This window comes from Mercenaria mercenaria, chromosome 11 (assembly GCF_021730395.1).
Source record: "Mercenaria mercenaria strain notata chromosome 11, MADL_Memer_1, whole genome shotgun sequence".
Classification (NCBI taxonomy): domain Eukaryota; kingdom Metazoa; phylum Mollusca; class Bivalvia; order Venerida; family Veneridae; genus Mercenaria; species Mercenaria mercenaria.
Genome location: NC_069371.1, coordinates 24,939,580 through 24,955,000, shown reverse-complemented (window position 1 = coordinate 24,955,000; position 15,421 = coordinate 24,939,580). Strand labels below are relative to the sequence as shown.

General features: G+C 33.7%; 1 long non-coding RNA gene across 1 annotated transcript; it reads right to left on the bottom strand.

The window, feature by feature from the left end:
* Positions 1-11,109: 11,109 nt before the first annotated feature.
* On the bottom strand, positions 11,110-13,259 carry LOC128546858 (uncharacterized). The gene is made up of 3 exons (XR_008366188.1): positions 13,139-13,259; positions 12,496-12,610; positions 11,110-11,243 (listed from the first exon to the last, which is right to left on the bottom strand). It is a non-coding gene; the product is annotated as an uncharacterized LOC128546858 (long non-coding RNA).
* Between the last annotated feature and the right edge of the window lie 2,162 nt (positions 13,260-15,421).

Genomic DNA, 15,421 nt, shown 5'->3' with positions numbered 1-15,421 from the left:
AAGCGGACGCTGTACATCAAGAAACATAACTCTATCATGCTTTTTGCAAGAATGATGGCCCTTTTTAGACTTAGAAAATCATGGGTAGGACAATATTTCTATTATACAAAAAAAATCAGACGAGCGTCAGCACCCGCATGGTGGTGCTCTTGTTATTTATATAATAGATTTTGCTGTATATAACGGTTTAGTACACGATGTACTGGTTTTCATTTGGAGACGCTTGTTCTTTTATGCATATTTAGCAGATAGAGTGCAGTGACCAAATTGGACACTGTCAAGCAACTGTGTCAACTGTTTTTATCCGATTGCTTCAGGATATTATATCATTTTTTTTCATGCATATGTCTTTGTCCATAGAGTTGTGTCAGCCAGTTAGTAAGACCATTTATTAAGTTCTCCGCCCAGATCGTTTACAGACTTCCTAAGCATGTAAAGATTTTTAAAAGTTGTCGATTACTAGTAGTTTTCGAACACAACTTCGTCCCAAATGAAATACACGCAGGACATCGCATTAAAATTCTGGAAAGTTGGATGTAAATTGAACTCTTTAATGGTGACAAATCTGCTGTCACACGGAATAGGTCGGCATCCATGTTTAAGCACTGAAAATATATTAAAAGAAAATAACAACAATAATTTCAATGAATATAGATTATCCTGGTATTTGTTGGCTTTGCAAGAATATAAGGATCTTACATGCCTGGCTGTAAGACAGGCTTTTCCCTATCCGAGGGAATTTCTTAATGATAACAGAAACTACAGGCACGAAACATGTACAATGTATTCAGAAAGATATATCACTAAAAACTGACTGTATATTCTTAGATATACACGCCCTACTCCTGCTGAATAAAATCTTTATAAACAATTTGCCTGTCGGCATGAAAAACGGTCATTGCGCTATCTGTGATAAAAGTTTACAATAACCTGCTCCCGTACATCGCCCAGATATTTTCATCCTGCGCCGAACATCGCCTTTTTTCATGTATATGGTGTATTTCAAACTTAAAAATCTCCTTTAAAACATCGATTTAGACATTATAATTTGGAAGGATGGCAGGGGAAAGACTGATAGATATAGTCCATAAAGATAATGTCTTTGTTAAGTAATATTTTCGATGAAACGTGGTTATAAACTTTATAATTGTCGAAATTGGCGTAAAGTTTAACATTAAACATTGTCGTTTTCTCTTTAAATGGCATCTTTTCAGGATTTTAAATCGGCTTTGGAAACTTCATTTATTACATGATAAGGCTAGTGAGGTGATTTTACTGGTTATTTGTTCTTATAGACCGAAATGAGGAGAATATTAACCCCTCTAAAGTTTTCAAATCAATGTATCGATCCTGCGCCGAACATAGCATCCTGCGCCGAAATATCCGTTACCTAGTGTGTCCATTATGAAGATGAATTAACAATAACTGGTTCTATTTCTTATTGATGAAAATTTATTTAAAATCAAAGTTCCAAGTTCCCTAAACACTGCCGAAAAAAAAAGTGGTCCGAAACCGACGCAGTGAACCGGTGCCCCTATCACAAAATCTCTTCGATCAATTAGTCTCGGTAATTTCCCACCATATTTTCACTAATTATGTTGTCCAGACAGTTTACCGACACTTATTTCCACTCCCAGTTCAACCGTTATATATTAATCCACTACACAGAACAATCTCAACTCTGAAAAACGTCTATATTGATAGAAAATTGCAAAAATATCACTCCGATTTTCCAGCACGAAACCGACCAGGACTGCAAGAACAGCTACATGGAAATTGAATAACAAGTTTCAGAAAATCTTCAATAATATGCTTCAAATTGATCAAAATGATCAATCATATCAAGACTTAAGTATAACATGCGGTCTTAAATGTTACATATCAGCAACCAGCATTATTTCTTTAATTGTTTTTCATGATCTAAAATTTTAGGTACTATCTCTACATGTTGTTCCATTCAATAAATGAAAGTCTTTCAATGACAAAGGTTTTAGTACTGTAGGTCCGAGACGATAGCTTGATATTTAGCGGCCTAAATCCTTAGATGTTTTTAATAGGAATCTGGAAATATTCTGTTTATACTGAATATATATAACCGAGCTGCGGTGGCCTAATGGATAAGGCACCTGTCCCGCAACCGGGAGGTCGAAAGTTCGAGCCCTGTCAGAGGCGGGTCTTGTTACTGAAGAGGGACCGGTTGGTGAGCCGCCAGCTAGTTAAATAATGGTTACCGATTGCCTACCTACCTGACATTAAAAAAGGCATCGGGAAGTAATGCTGTTCAATGTATGTAGGTGTCTTATAAGCCAAATTGGCTGTCCCTTTCAGTAGGGGTGACACTATGATAAACAAACACTTGACTTCACTTCACTTCACTTCACTTAACTTACTTCACTTCACTTACTTCACTTCACTTCACTTCACTTCATTCACTTCACTTTTCACTTCACTTCACTTCACCTTTATAATAACTTGTTATTCAGTTTTATTTCCAGTTTATTAGTGGAAATGGAGATTAATCAATCCAAGATAAAACTTAGTTCAAATCTTATTATTTCCCTTTGATCAGGTTCATACAAGAGTGCGTATCTATTGCATATATATCACTGGTATCAAGGGAAGGGAACATCTTGTTTCTTGTGCAATGTGCTCGAAGTTGATACTTTTTATTGAACATGCTACAAGTGAATAATAAGTAAAAGGTTAATTGAAGGGTACCCACTAACAAAAAGGTTGAACCGTAAGAATTTGTACTAAAGTTTGAAAGATAGCGTTTGAAGCTGTGGAATTTAATGTCTACTACATATTAATGAGCATTTGCTTGTAATAGTTCTATTAATTAAAATAATATACCACTACAAGTAAACGCCTGTTGCTGATAGTTACTTCTATTTGAAAATAAATTTCATTAAAATTTTGAATCACTTCATACACGTATTGAATATATACGTGTATGCGCATAGAGAATAGAAAATCTTAGTTTCTCTTATTTCAAATCATAACAACTAGATAAATGCCCGGTTTTCTTTCAATAAGATTTTATACATGATCAACATATATTTTACTTGTATAACAACTTAAATAATATCAAATGCAGGTAGCATATTAAGTCCCGCAAAATGGCGCCCTATTGACGACGAATTTTAGAACCACAGTAATATTAAAAATGTTAAAAATGAGATATAGAGGTTGATATTATTTTATAATTGTACGTGTATGGGTTATACATGTATTTCAATAAGCATTTAAAGAGTTACAATTCAAAATGTTGTCTGAAAATAGTCGTACGCGTTTCCAACCCATTAATAATCTGAAGTCAGGTAACTCACTACTACACATGAGTTTGTCAAGCCACTTTTACAAATATAGAGTCTTAAAGTTATCAATTTAAGATAAAAAGATATATTGCAAGGCCAAGAGATAACACTATATATAGAAGAGCTAATTCTATGATTATAAGAGATATCTGTATAAAACTGTTTAGAATATATCTTATCTCTTTGTGTTAAAACTGATATCTCTTTATATTTCAAAGCAAGCACTTGCAAATAAAGACCCTTCTTTCTGTCGGAAAGTGCCACCAGATATACAACATTAACATAAATATGTGAAGCGATACCTCTATAACCATTGGAAGAAAGTGCCAGGGAACTTCAGCTTGAAGAGATATCAGTTCACGTAAAAGAGCTAGCAGTGTGTTAAAGCTAGTTTTGTAGGCAAAGTGCTAGCACTTAATGCGAAGCAGATGACTTGAGAACCCAAAGTGCTAGCGGTATCTTTCGCAAGTGAGGGCAGAAAAAGCAACGTTACAAAAGGAAAATAAATTATTCTCGTACAATTCCAATTTTGGACCAATCGGAATCGCTCAAATTAATTATTAATAATTTGCTTCAGCGCGAATCGTGGCATAGGGCGCTGTTTGTTTTCCCCGCCTATTAAATAAAAAAGATCTATATCAACGTTAAGAGCAGTATACGACAAAATGATTTTTATTCCAGTTATTATGATTTCTATATACTGGTGTTGAACACGAGTATTTTGAATGTGTATGGCAAAATTTTATGCACGATTGTAATTTTCTGAATGTGGTCACCTCAGACGCATAATGGAATAAACGACGAAATTATCATTTATATGTAGTTTTTTTTTTTCATTTGCTCAAAAATTCGGACTTTATAGCTTATTGATTAAGATTCGCAATTCTTCTCATCTAAGTTCAGATTGTGAACATAAACTTTGAATTTTTCATATTATTACACAACAATTTGCGTAATTAAACTGTAACCTGTCAAACTGCTCAATACACAACCGGAGAGAGGAAAAGCCGGCGGGTACTGTACGTCTCGTCTGCTCCGTGCACTTCCGCTGTTACGGAGTGAATACAGTATATATTCTCGTCTGCGAACGGAAAATGTATCATATTCCTTGGATATAGATCAATTAGGTATGTAGATCGTTATTATTTATTCATTTTATTAAATCTAAATTATCTAAATTGAATGAATGCGCGTTGTATTTTAGTATAGAGAAAATTTGATTGACAGAAATGCTTTAAAGACTCATTAGAGCCATTTCAATAAGTTCAGATGAACTATAGTCTTTAAAAATCGCTGTTTTAGCTTTCGATACTTCTAATATCCAAAGCAAAAGACATTTTGAAGGTTTTTCAGTTTCGACAAATAGATAGCCTTAATTTGTTTTTGATTTTGAACAGTATTTTATAAAATGTAGCACACTTCACTAGAAAACGGCTTATGCACGTCGAGTTTTAAGTTTATGCGTTTCCCAAATTTTAAATATCTAAAACCTTTGTCTGGATTGTAACAGCGTTTCTGTCTCATGGTTTCAGACACGAATATTTCTCAGTATCTCTTTTATTTAATTTCAAACCGTTCAGAAATATATTTGTTTCAAATTCAAAATATAAAATTCACTGTTTTTAGTTTTACAAATTTGTATACAAAGTAAAACATTTGACGTTTACATCTTGAAAATATGCAATTTCGCTTTGTAGCTGATAAAATATTTTGAGTTTATACGCAACTTCACTTCTGCAATAACGAATAAGTTTAGTTTTTTCCAAAATGTTTTGAGGAGTTTGTGCATTTTAAAAGACTTTTTATATTTTTTTCTTCTGTTTTCCAGCCCTCAAGATGAAATCCATGATCGTTGCTGCTCTGGCTCTTGCCTGCGTGTTGGGCCTGGCTTCAGCCCAGTATGGATACTACCCTGCAGCAAGTAGCGGTGGTTTCGGAAATGGGGGATGTAAGTATCTTGTTTATACAGCTTAAAACAAAGTAGAAATATTTTATCAAGATTTTCAGAATTATCTGATCTAGAAAGATATGCTTTCCTCTTTAAAATGAGTATATTGTTTATTGTCTTGCGAAAACTTGCTATCATTTTTTAAGGATTTTGAGTATAGTTAATAGCCTAGTTATTAACTTTTAAACTGTATATGTAATTGTTTTAGTACTCAGTAAGCATCTGTTGTTAACCCATGTTATAGAGTTATACCATTTTAGGTATTTTATACCTTTTAGAAACATTAAAGGACTAAAAAGATTATTTTATAACAGGCATTAGGCTTTTACATACTGTTTGTCTACCAAGCCAAAGTCAAGATTAACTGGGTTTAACAAAGAATGCTTACTATTTATTGTGTTTTAGTATATAAAATGATATTATATACAACACATGTTTGTCCAGTATATTGAAAATAAAGTCGCTCATAATCTTTTCGCTGTTAAGTGTTTATTCGTTTTGAAAAAAAAGAATTCATTTATTAAGGAATAACATTATTGAATTGTGTATATCACATTATACTGCATATACCATATTTTTTATATATATTTGTTCAAATTTGTTTTTCAGTCCTGGCTTTGATTGGATTTCTGTTCATTTTCCTTATCCTGTTCAGCAACAACAACACTTCTAGCTCTGGTGGCACAATCACCCTCGTAAACGCTTCCGCTTCCGGTTAAATCTGGTATGTTTAAATCATTTGCTTCCGGTTAATGCGATATAATATCTTTTTTTTCGGTAATACTGCTTTTGGTATGAATTTGATATCTTTCTTTCGAATTATCTTTGCATATAAAAAAAATCACACTTCACTTTGAGTCAATGTTTGTGATAACTGACATACATTTCATAGCTGTATATTAAAATGTTATTTTTAAAATTAATATTTCCTTATGTAAATCACTCAGTTTGTGAACGGGTACCTTTACATTTTGATAGTTATTTTTCTCTATTTAAGCAGTTATAAATCTGTTCTTCTAAGACACATAGATATTACTGGTTTCAGAAAATAAGCAGTGTAATATCTATGCTTGACATTTGAATGTCGCGATCGCTTGCCTACATTACGTCTTTTATATATATGATATACGTAACTCACGGTCATACTTGTTGCACCGGATAATAACAATACAGTTATAGATAAATGAAAATGATGTGTTTGAAAAATAACTTTTTTTTCTGTTACAGGATCAATCAAGCATTCCTTTAGATTGTTATGACGTCGTCCACCTGATGGAATATTGGAGGTTTTCTTTCTCTGGCTCAGGGCAACTCTGTGATAATGTTATTCATATTTGTTCACATTTATTTGTATTGCATTACAATCACTTATTCCACTTCTTTGAAACATCAAATGCCATAAAATATAATAAAATACCATAAAATATCATAAGCATCAATTATATCCTTGTCAAAATGTCTTTCAATCATCGTGATATCAGAAGAAATTGTTTTTGAAATGTATTTTTATTCATCTTCATTTCCACTGAAAATGTAATCTACATTGTACTTTTAACTCCTCATGTTCAAAATGCTTGTTATACATACAAATAAAACATAATGTGAAGACAACTGCTTTGTTTGGTTCGTAATATTGCCACACTGTCATTGTTATGAAGAACAAACACCTGTTCATACGTATCTTGTTAAGATAATAAATACACTTGTGGCACAATATATGCTCTTCGAAATAAAGGCTCTAGTGTATGAACAGATTGAGTAAAACACGTTTTCACTACAGAGGTCTATGAAGTTGGCTGGAAGATGGGTATTTAATATCCAGTTACGTTCTAATTCCCAGCCAGCTCTGAGTTTGGTATTCAAACGATCTAACGCTAATACTCAGAGGTGAATACACAGCTAGCTCTGAGCTGGGTATTTAATTTATCTAAGACGAATATGCAGCCAGAGTTGAATACACAGTTCGCTCTGAGTTGGGTATTCACGACACATAAGAAAAATAAATACACAGCCAGCATTGAATACCAAAACTAGCTCTGAGTTGGGTATTCAAATTACTTTGATTCCAAACTAAAGAAATTAAACTCTTTTAACGGGAGGTTAGTACAGCTAAGATACCGTATCTTTGGCAAACGAACAAAAATCGTACAGTTCTTGGTTTCAATGTAAGATTGAAATATCTTACACCAGATCTTACACTTTCGTTTGAGTCCGAGTGAATATTAGATGAAGTATAACCCCGAGTAAGGTCTGACGTCCACGAATAAAATATATGTCGATCTTACATTTTAATACAAATAATTTTTCTTGATATTTAATGAATACTGAATGTTTTTTCACCAAATATTACTCATTCCTTCTTTAGTACTATATAGTTCAACTCCAAATTTTGCTGGACGAAAGTCAAAACTTAAAAAAAAAGAAATATCAAAATTTAAATTCAGATGCCATGTAATAAAACATTTATTAAATGGTTTAACGGCGAATAGTCAAAACTTTTAACCCTCTTTCCTTCGGACCTCGTGAAATAGTTTAAAACTATTGACCGGCAAGCCAATTTAATAATAATATTCCACGCTTTTATATTATCTTTTATAAGGTATGTCCTCCTAGCAGCGAAATATAAGTTATGGCGAACACTTGTGTGAACTATGATGATCGTTCTTTTATTGGATTTGTTAGCGACCCCTCTCTCTCTTCCCCCCCCCCCCACCCCCACACACACACACAACGGTAATATATGTTTGGTCAGTATGATAAATTGTTAAAAAAAAAACTGCAATAAATCAATCATGTCGTCTTTTTGCATCTTATAATTATTGATAAAGTAAAGAAGACAAACGCAAAACAAAATGTACATCGTTTCTATATTCGCTTATGATATGCAATAACTATACTTTTAGATCTGAACCGACTTAATATAACAATTAAAACAATTATATTTTGTTTTATTTAACTACATAGATTTTTCACATATTTTAGCAATTTCTTCGGTGTTCCGTTTGGACCACAGATATCTTTATTTTTATTTCTACACCCCATATCTCGAAAGTCGAAATAGCGAAACTGCGATGATAAAAGTCGAAAATACGATGGTGAAAGTCGAAATCACGATGGTTAAAACTCGAATCTACGATGACGGATGTCGAAATCACGAAACCGCGATAATGGAAATGCGATATCATGTCATCATCGAAAGTCGAAAGCACGATGATGAAAGTTAAAACTACGATGGTCTTAGTCGAAACTACGACGAAGAAAGTCAAAAGTCGAAAGTTCGATGGTGAAAGTCGAAACCATCTTGATGAAAACACGAAACCACGATAGTGAAAATGCGAAACAATATCGCGTGTTCATCATCATGGTTTCGTGATTTCGACTTTCACCATCGTAGCTTCGTGTTTCGCCTTTCTGGGTATGGGGTTCAGTCATAAAAATCTTGATGGTCCAAACGGAACACCGTATATTTCACATTTTGTCACTACAGAAAAACTATGCTCCCCTATTATTGTATTATCGAATCACATTTTGTGCGTGTACAGGGAGATAGATCAAGTATTATTCATTCTGCTAACATAATACTCAGTCGTTTCCCTTTATCAATGAACGTTTGCGGTCATATAATTATGGTTGCTGATTTTCGTTCGGGCGTGTTTCCGTCTCAATTTCTGTTCAGTTCTCAATTTGGACACATTTTCAATGCCGTTTTCCAAACACAAATATAATAATGGTTAATCTTTGAAAGTGCTATGTCTAGATCGAAAACAGTTTTGTTGTTGGAAAGACTCGGCCAGACCATTCTTTTAAATCACGGCCCAGTTATTTGTTCACAAATTGTAATCCATATCAAATACATTTCTAAGACTTGTCAATGTACGACTCCGATCGCTTCTGTTTCGTCCAGTGAAACAAGTTGGGTTATATTATTGATACCTTGTGTATATTAATTGTAAAGACATCTCCAAATGTTATTCAATGAAGGGTGTCATTTAATTAGGATGCAGGCACCTGTTATATCACATCTGTCCTCTACTGGACAGATGAACGCGGGATTTGAAAACAGTATGAATATATTTCTACTGTGTTATGTTATGGTCATCGTTGTTTCGCGCCTTCGTCTTGTAAATTAGTATTTGAAGACGATACGATATGATGTGAAGACACGATGTAGAGGATATTTGTTTGTTTCAGTGTAAGATTGAAATTTCTTTTACGAGTGAACACCAGATGCAACATTTTCACATGTAGCACAACTTGGCCACGGGTGCAAATGCAAGATATTGTGTTCCTGGGTGAAAGCTATTTTTATCTTAAATGTAAAACAAACACATTTTCTTTTTATCGGTGTTTATTTCATATTTTGACTAAATTTTACCAATCTAAAGTTTCTTACTAGTGAAAAATATATTTGATATTTTTACTATGAACATACCAGATATATTTCACTCCAATATTTCGATAATTCACCTAGAAACGTGTAAAAAGATGCTATAATCAGAATTTTTATGAAGAGTAGTACTGTAAGATTGATTTTGTTTAAAAAGGTCATATCGAAATGCACTTTAAGAATGATACGGGTCGGATACATTTGTAGTATAGTATTTGGTCTTACAATTTAAATACGCTTTATACTCATAACTTTTATCGAGCTCTTAGTCGTGTATTATTCTTAGTCGTGTATTAGACACTTTAGCTAACAGTTTCTCATAAAGTTTGCATGGTATTTTATGTGATGTTATTTTATTGTGCATAAGTAAAGAGGGACTTTATTAATCTTATCTTGTCTTATCTTACGATGTGAAAACGTGAAAACTCAGTGCAAAACAATCTGTTATAGTGGATATTTTCTATACATTTGCATCAGGCTAATCGGTGACTGGAATAAACATAAACAATCACACGACATTAACAAATTTGATTGTAAAAATATTGTGTAAATTATAGATGTTCGACAGTATTCAGCACTTTTGAGCAGTTTTAAAGAGGTAGGAGGCAACGTGGGGGGATGGGAGATGGGGTCACGGAAGGCCTACTACAGAATTCCTGTCATTGCAAACGTCAGTGAGCTTTTAGAGTTTTACGATTGTTTATGCCGTTTTCACGTTTTAAGGTATATAACTTAGTCAAACCTTAGGTAAGACGATGTATTAAGTAGGAACGTTTTTAAGGTGTGTGTGTTGGGGGGGGGGGGCGGTATAAGGAAGAGAGAGCCTTGTAGGAAGTGGTTACGTGGATAACTTTGTACATTTTTAAGGGCAAATGCTCCTTGATAGTTTTTATGATAACTATCTGTCTCATTAATTAGAAACAAACATATATATTTAAATAATTGTCTTCAAAAGTTGGGGCGCGGGAATGGGGATTTGGTGACAAGGTGTATGCTGTCACTACAGTCTACGGCTATAAAACACGTGTAGGATTAGCGAACAATAAATTGCGTCAGCGTATCATACATATCTTCTAAAAGGCATTGCTAGGGTGTATTCAAATGATTCTGTAGAAATAATCACCTATTATTTATCGAGTGTATGGGAATCTTAATGCATCTGACAAGGTCTTGTGGCCTTGGATGGTATAAATCGCTATTATAGCTCATTCATGAGAGTATCGGCGTAGTCCCGAGACCACGGTTATTTTTGGTATGCGGTAAAGGAACTATACAGTGATGTCCTGTAAACACTCATACCTATTATTTTAGTTTAAAGAAACCAAGATTGCGTCTCAACTAGGAACCATTTACCGTCGTAATATGATTCTCTTGACATTCAGCTTTTAAACAATATAATTGAACATTAGACACAATGGTTTGTCTAAACCAATGGAAATCATGACAAACAAAATTCGTCTGTGTTTCATTTTTAATGTAAAACTTAATAGCAGAAAACAATATGTAACTACACGTGCATTGCAATGCAGGCTACTGGGGCTTTGTGGGAACGTGATGCTTGGTGTGTTGCTGCTTCTTTTCCTTGGATTATCTGCAGAAATAAATACATGATATATATATATACAACGTGAATAAAATTATCACACATGCATAATATGTATATTGTTTTTTTTTTATTTTCCCCAATTAATCGATTTTCTTCCCGGTATACCAAATGACTTATATTTGGAATGCGAACGCCAATTGTATGTAGTAATCAAGAAATAATATATCTCATTTAGTGATTTGTCGTTGAATAAAATCATTTTTTGAAGTCCAGATGCGAAAGAATTATATCACGAGGGCACAGATATAATAATACGCATCTAAACGACAAACATTTGATGCAAGAGCAAATCACTAGAATATATATGAGATTTATTATTTCGATTCTAACATGTTATCAAGGATTATTTTGTACATCCTTTACGTCATCCACCAAATATATGCCCGTTTTCTGTCGGTTTCTTTTCCAGCGCGCCGCTAAGCCGTTTGACGCTACATATGACGTCATTATAATGAATTAATACAAACAGAATGAGTCGGTAATTTCTACTCGCAATAACACATTTTCAGCCTTTAAATTAAAAGTCATTCTTATATGACTAGCAATACTTTTATCACCACGGCGATATTATGCTGACGTCATGTGTATATGCATCAAGAAATATCGCTTTCAAATTTAATCAAATATTTTACTTAAAACATGTTTAAAACAAAATTTACACACACACTGAGTTGGTTATTTGCTGTGCAGAATAATTCGACATCATTTGCGCTCTAACTGAACTATTCCGCAAGACGTATTATCAATTCCGGTCCAGGAGTGTATAAACAAAGGAGCGTAACGACCTACCACTTGGCGCCATACGGTTCCATCCCATTTGATCAAAATTTACAATAAAAGACACATTGGAATCGAAATAATTTATAGCAAAACTGTGTTTGAACACTATTTATACACTCCGGCGGTTATACGTCGTACGAAATAATTTCACTCAGGCTACGCCCTTGTGAGCAGTGTTAATACACAGTTTTGCTATAAATTATTTCTTGATAAAAAAGAACTATACTAATGTAATATATTATACATTTTACGAGACATTAAAAAGCGAACCTTTGATATTCATGTATGAAGATAAACTTTGTAGTTATGTACTGCTGCCACAGTTAAAATGCTTGCATTTCAATTTTGTTTTGAAAACACTGTTGTAGAAAAGTATTGTAAGTCATTTTCAAGTACAAGACATCCTTTATGATTTTAGAGTCTGATAACGTTATCATAAAAACATATAAATACCTACCAAGTTTAGCCAGAGGCAGAGGCGTTAACAAGGGTGATGGTGCCACCAGAGCTGGAGTTGTTGTTGTTGTTGAGGAAGAAGAAGAGGAAGAAGATGAGCAACAACATCATCAGTCCTAAAATAAAGCAAGAATAGCCAATCTATAGTTTACACAGTTTGCTCCGTCATTTTTTCGAGTAAAAACAGTTATATAGCGCGAACGACATGAAGTGTCAAAATTGCACATTTTATCATGCAGATAATATAAACTCATCCGCCCCTAAAAAATTCTTCAGCATCATTAACTGCATGTTATTGATGAAAAGTTTGGTAGTAATGATAAATCATTATTCACGAAGTAAAAATGTCATTTTAGAACTGTTCAGTCTTACAAAGCAACATACTGAAGTTCACATTATGAATACGGTTTTCAATTTCATCTAAAAGTATGAACAAAAATTATATTAAATTTTACATTTTATCATATAGCCTTTGTGGTTGTTAATATGAACTCTAAGGAAAAGAAATTAGTTGTATTGTCGGTTTATCATTGTCTGAAAGACAGACCTGTGTTTCCCATCCGTACTGAAATCATGACTCCCAGATAAAAAACGAGTCTTTGATTTCTTTGCAAAGCTGCATGTATATAAACATGTTTTCTTACCTGATTGTCCCCCGATGCCACCTTGAGTGCTGGGATAACCGTATCCATACTGAGCGGTGGCGAGTCCGAGCACGCAGGCCAGAGCAAGAGCGGCAACAAGGATGGATTTCATGATGTCTGGAAAAATATTGAAATTTTATATTTTTTCAAAATTTTGCTCCTCACATTGATTGTCCAAAGACAACAGCGATAAAATAACGTTTTAAACGAAAAATAAACTGATAATTGAACACAATATAACTTTTTAAGACATTTCAAAAAGTTTTCTTTCCGTTCTTTTCTCTTTATTTTGTTGAAATATATCTTGTTGTCATCAAAATATTCCGTTTTTATGTAATATATCAAAACTATTTTAAACAATATTAACTTAATACAGGTAATGTCATGTCTCTCCTTCGTATGTAGACACCAGTCGCATATAATAAAGTAATGCAAACAAGTTAAATTCGCAAAGTTAAAATATTTGTTATAAAAAAAAGGCTTAACATTTTACATACACTTTAACCCCGAAAATCTAGAAATTATTTACGTTCTTACCTTGTATGAAGTGATCAGTCGAATGATGGATAAAGCCAGGCAGGACAGGCCATTTATACGGTTAGATTGTAGTGAAGTGGCGCGTGGCTACCCGGAAGTTATGACAACATGTCATATATCGCTAAGTATAGTCTAGCCATTTACAGCTATTAGATCATGTAGCGTCTTATGCGTTAATATTTACAGATTTACCTGCTGTTTTGTAATGTCGTTTAGCGTAGAAATCAGATCTTACGCTTATTACCACTTTCAACCCTTTAGTTTAAACTTATTTATTTTAACTTGTGAAACAAGTTCTAGCAATTTATATTAATCACGCTCGATGGCTGCTTCCTTGGTTTCTTGCCAGTACTCGCGGCTGCTTAGGGAATGGAGAGGTAGTGGAAGAAACAAATCTCGCCTCACACGGGATTTGAACCCACGACCTCTGGATCCGGAGTCCGGCGCTCTACCCCTGGATCACGACACCTCCCTTATTTTGTATTTCAACCCTTTAAAATACAAAATCAAGTTTTGCAATATTTTGAATTGCATGGTGATCAGTGACATCGAAATTTTCATTGAATATAGCATACAGCTCTTTACTCCATACAACATGATGATTTGATAAACGTATTGTTGCGTTATTAAAAATACTCTGCTGTGTTCTTTTAAATCATTCGTCCTCCACCTCTGATAATTCATGTGGGGAAGTTGGCAGTTACTTTCAGAGAACAGGTTTGTACTGGTACAGAAACCAGGAACACTGGTTAGGTTAACTGCCCGCCGTTACATGACTGAAATACTGTTGAAAAACGGCGTTAAACCCAAAACAAACAAACAAACATTCCTGACTCAAATAAGTTAAAGGCTGAAGTTCGTCAAAATTCGATTCTACGTCACTGTATGTTTATGATATTGTTGATTCCGTTTATTATGATGGAAATTATAAAAATGGTCTCAGTAATAGTTATTAAAACTTTCTGTCTAGCGAGTAGAAATTACAGGCCCATTCTGTTTGTATCAAACAGTTAAAGTGTAATACAATTTAACAATAATTTTACAATTTATTTTATTCGGTGGTCTGTTTATATAATAAGTATCAAATTTTAACCTTAGTCCAAAACGTAATTTTTGCACCAGCACACTAAGATTTAATGATAATTGCAAAAAAAGTTCAGAAGAAGTAATACATGGACAAGTTTTTATATAATCTTTCCTGGGGTCAGCTTCAGGGTTATGCTGATATAGATTGAGCGCAGTTAGTAAAAAGGAACGTCTTCTCTTTTTGAACACCCTGATGCACTTGCATAGTGTTAATTGTCTGCGTAGTAATCGAACTGACTTCCAGACCGCAGAGAAATGGATATCCGCTTTATTGCCTACGTAGAAAAGTCATAAAATAAAAAAAACACCAAAATGTAGTGTCTTTTTTGCAAGATAAATGTGGAAAAGAGGCAGATCTTCAAGCAGTTTTAACAACGGAAGCATATTTTAAAATTTTATGGCGTACAGGAAAAAAAACATGCAACAAAAATACATTATAATTTTCACGCTTAATGTATTCCAACGACCTGTTCACACTGCGAAATATTTACATCGGATGAACGTTAAAATATGCCACACTTCGATTGTACATGCAGGCCCTTACCTCAAAATCGTGCGACAACAAAAAAAAAAAAAAAAGAATTTTTTAAGATATCAGGAAATTATTGCTGATATTTAATCGGGAGGCTTTGAAACTTAGTTACTTACAGATTATAGGTT